Source organism: Papaver somniferum, chromosome 8 (genome assembly GCF_003573695.1).
Source record: "Papaver somniferum cultivar HN1 chromosome 8, ASM357369v1, whole genome shotgun sequence".
NCBI lineage: Eukaryota > Viridiplantae > Streptophyta > Magnoliopsida > Ranunculales > Papaveraceae > Papaver > Papaver somniferum.
The window spans coordinates 66043259-66048387 of record NC_039365.1 but is presented as its reverse complement, the minus strand read 5'-3'; positions in this window follow the sequence as shown (position 1 = coordinate 66048387).

Genomic DNA, 5129 nt, shown 5'->3' with positions numbered 1-5129 from the left:
AGAAATATATGTTCTATTTATAATAGTACTGTTTTTAAACCACAATATCTTTGTCATTGATCTACAAAAGACTAAAATTCTAAAAACCATGACAACAAAGTTGAGATAAAATATTTAGTAGTATGATCAAAGTTTGAGAATATAACAAATAAAGCGCAATTCATTCAAGGATAACGATTAATACTAGGATAAAGACTAAGAATAAGAAGGTTAGCTTGTGATTTGTCTGGTGAAATGAAATTAAATAGAAATAAAAATTATGAGTGATAGATTTTATCAAGGTGGTTGTTTGACCAAACCATGTAGCTTAGCAGGTGAATATAAAACTGAATTATTAAAGCATCCAAATTATACAGAGTCGGATGAAGAAAAGGATGTTTCTAAACACATTTTTTTTGTGTATGTGTGTAGAATCTTTTTGATGAAGCGACTTAAATTAACATCATATACATTTGATACCGAGGAGAAAACATACACAGTAGCACTAACAAATTAGTTATCCGAAGATGATGAGTCCCTTATCCAATTGATAGGACAAAAGAATAAAGCATTTGAAAGTGTTATTGTGCTCGTTGTTGCTTTCCCTACATCGAACGCCAGAGCACGAATGAAATGGATGATTTGCAAAACATACAACACATTATAATTCATATAACGAACAAAATACGTAGGTGGTTAACCTTAAGATGAGTTTCTCATTTGGTATAGGATATATGATTTATGATTCTCAATACTCATTTCCACCAGCATTAGGGAACTTTGTTTGTAGTAATCTGAAAATGAAGGTGGAAAAACAATAAGGAGAAAATAAACAGAATCACAAATGCAAGAAAGTATGTATAAAAAAAAAATTAATGGGTTTCAATATTTCAAAGTTTAGCTAAAAAAAAGTAAAATAAATAAGATAGACAATCTTGGAAAATACTCCCTCCCTTTCTTTTTAATAGGCCAGTTTTGTTTTTAGAGAAAATTAAGAAAATTAAGAGAACTAATCATTGAAAGTGGTCCTCATGACACTTGTCAATAAAAGAAGTGAAGTGAAATGGTCCCCATTACACATGTCAGCAAAAGAAGTAAACTGAGATGGTCCACATGACACTTGTCATCAAAAGAAGTTAAGAGAAAAGTGGTCCCAGAAAATTAAAATAACATTTGACTTTCCCAATTAGGAAACCAGCTTATTTTTTTGAAACAATTATTTATGGAAACCAGCCTATTAAAAAGAAATGGAGGGAGTAATGTTTGGGGAAGTGAATCTCATGAAAATAACATAAGCTGTTGAAGAAATGAGAAAAGGCTCATCGCCTACCAAATGTGTTTGTCGAAAGCCCGATGGAACATCTAAAATAAATCATACCATATTCTTTGAAATAACCATAATTTTACTTTTTTAGTCGTTTGTTCTGATTGAGATTCAAAGTCATACAAAAATAAGAAAAGTAAATAAAACATGACCTATGAGCAACCTAAAAAGTGATAGTCATTTAAGACTATGGAACTAACTTGATTTGGAGAAACATAAAAATATTAATCAAATACTTGTTATTATGGTTGAGGGACATGAGCGCATTTTATGTTTCACTGGTCACCGTTGTTCACCAATAGTTACCACCACCACTCTTGCTACCGAAACAGCTTCCGCCACCTCTTTCCATAATGCCATAACGTTTTTGCCATCTCCACTGCTCACCGACTCCACCAGGACCACCATTCCACTTATATAATTGTTAGCAAATCTAAGCAATAGTTGATAAAAATATATTTATATAATTATTAATGGAGTAATTTATTTATTATAATTTTAATATGACATTTATTATCACATATTAAAATTATTTGTAAAAAACGACGAGACATTATTGATATGATAAGTAACTTTTGTCCATTGGATACATTTCTCAATCATAACCATCACTTGTGAGAAGCAACCATTATTACGTTTTATTGATATAGTTTTTAGTAAAATCATTTATTAATGAAGTTACGTATTTATTAGATTAATTAAAAGAAATGAAAATTTAATAAATTTTTCATCACGAGCAATTAATTTTACACACCAATCTAATTGATGTAAGTTTATTTTTTGTGGGAGCATCCGTAGCCATTGATTTATTTTTTGGGAGAATAAATCTTAACCACCTCTTACATAGACAAACTTATCCAAACTGTGCCATGTATTCTAGATACTGAGGACTCTGGTTAACCGTTTGTCTCGTCTTAATTTTTTTTTTCTTTTGCCAAAAACAAACCATTTTCTAGTGCCTAGTATACTACTCCCTCCGTTTCTGGAAAAGTATTACTTTCGTTTTTTCAATTTGACCTAATTTTAGGCTAATATGAAAAAGTGAAAGTAATACTTTTCTAGAAACGGAAATAGTAATTCATTCGGACGATACAACAAGCGATGTCATGATGCCGCCATTCTTTTAATACTTATGAGCCTGGCTTCCAGTTTCTCAGTAAGCAGCTTCTCATGAAAAATGAAAAGCGACTGGAATTCCGAAGTATACTACTCCCTCCATTTTTTTAATATGCTGGTTTTGTTTTTAGCGAAATTTAAGGAAATTAAGAGAATTAATCATTGAAAGTGGTCCTCATGACACTTGTCAATAAAAGAAGTGAAGTGAAATGGTCCCCGTGACACTTGTTAACAAAAGAAGTAAAGTGAAGTGGTCCACATGACACTTGTCATCAAAAGAAAATAAGAGAAAAATGATCCCAAAAAATTAAAGTAACATTTGACTTTCCCAATTAAGAAACTGGCTTATTTTCTTGAAACTTTTATTTATAGAAACCGACTTCTTAAAAAAGAACGCAGGGAATGGATGTGAAGCGGTGGCTATCCTATTTTATTTTGTAGCTAATCCTCTTACCCAGATGATGTACATTAAACACTTTTATACTTCAAAAAACAAAAAAAAGTTACTTGGTGACTTGGTGTTGGCCTGCCTACTTGTTGCAAATAAAGAAAAGAAAACTTGTTGCAAATGGATGGACGTCACAGTTCGGTGGCACCACCAAACTCCGTCCATTGGTTTATCTGTTGTACTGGATAGCAGTGGTGGCATGCTGGCATGTATGGGCAGATGGCAAATCGGTATGGAAGGTAGTGGCACTTTTGACAGGGACGCATTTCATTTTGGGATAAGAATATGATGATCAAATGGACCCAGATGTAAGATATTCCATATATTATGGTCAATACTAAATAAAAGGATTTCTAAAACCTGGCTTGATTGGGATATATCCAGACTAATTGGGGTATACCCAATTTTAAGTAGACTCTTTTTAAAGGCTAAGGAGAAGTCCTAATGGGCAAAGTTACAATACTACCCTTTCTCTTTGCAATTCTATTATCCTAATCAGTTTTTTTATTTTCATTTCATCTTCCTTCTTCTCTTCTTTTTCTCCACCACAACCATACCGACCTCCCCTACCACCATCATCAAAACTCGACGATTAAATCGAGTGGACCGTCGATTCAAAAATTTCGATTAATATTCAAAAATGGAACCACCACGGCGGAAGGGAACTCGTATGAAAGAAGCTAATAGAAAACCCAATGAATACAACCCTGGATTTGCAAAATTAGTTCAACAAAAAGAGAAGAAAAAAACGGTCGAAGAAGAAGAATTCGCAGCCACTGAAAAATGATAAATGGTGCGATTAAGAAAGTAAGGGCCTACTTAAACTCACTCCAGTACTTCAATTTCATGTTTGCATGTCAAATTAGGTCAAAAAAATCGAATGTTTGAATTTGCAGTTATTTAGTCGGCAAGGTGTTTGTTCCACGACTTTCCCGAGATTTCATGTTTAGGGTTTCGCCGGCAAGCTCTTAGGTTGAAGATCTTGCCGGCTGTTTAGTATCTATAACTGATTTTACAAGGTCAGCAAGTTATTCAACCTAGGAGCTTGTCGGCGGTAGTTTTTTTTTCGTCGATGTGTTATAATTCAAATACCACGCCGGCTGTAGTTGAAATTTTTTTGTTCTCCTGATACTTTAAATTTTGAAAGTCAGAATGGTATGTAAATATTACCTTGCCGGCGCTATGTTAGCCCGGTGTTGTTTTTATTATAGAGCCTGCAGACTATTGATGTTGAAAATCCTGTGTTCATAGTTGTTAAAATCCGGTAGGTTATTGGAATAAAACCCTTCCGGTCATGCTTTAGCCGGCATATTGTTTGATATCGACCCTTCCGACCTTTGTCCGCCGGATTGGTTTTATATGTCGACTCTGCCGACTTATATATATATATATATATATATATATTTTCAATTGTTCTTGTTCAGATTGCAAAAGGCAAAGAAGAAAGCTCTTAGTCCTCCTTCAATACCTCCTCGTGTTGGTGAAAAAATCTTGACTTCAAAACATCGAGGGGCATACATTGTGTCGGGAATGCTCAAGATCCGTGTATCGAATGATTCTGAACCATCATCGGAACCCAGTGATTCAGACGATACTCCAGATGAAGACCAATCAATTCCATCTGTTAGAAGAGGTAATGATGACGATGATGTTGAAAGAACTCCGGCTGGTGGAGGAGGAAACAATGAGGAGGAGGATGGTAATCAAGACATTCCACATGTTGGAGGAGGTAATCATCATGATGATGATGATGGTAATGGAGATAAAAATAAGGATCGAGAAGATGAAATTGCTGAAGAGAAACATCAACAGAGAGAGGAACAAGAAGAAAAATAAGAAGGTGGAGAACAAACCTAAGATGCAACTGCCCCCGTCGAAAGACCGAAGAGGAACATCACTAAACCAGCTGATTCCCACATGCCTCCTGCTCACTTGAAGGTTAAACTGAGACCAGGTGAGGCTAAAAAAGGAACCCCGAAAGATGGTGGAAATGTTATTTTTGGATACAAAGACTCCTGGGCATGTGCAATCCAAAATACCATCGTAAGTAATCTCAATCCGTCTTTGTTTTTTATGTAAGTGTATCTATCTTAAATTTGCTTCAAATGTTTGAATTTATTTTCATTTTTTGTTTTTGGTATTTAGGATCACAAGCATGCCATCCGTCTCTTGAGGCGCCAAACTTCATGTTCAATGACTAAAACTTGGTCACTTGACGAGGAATGTGAGGAGGTGCAAGTGATTGTCAAGAACTCTGGGTTG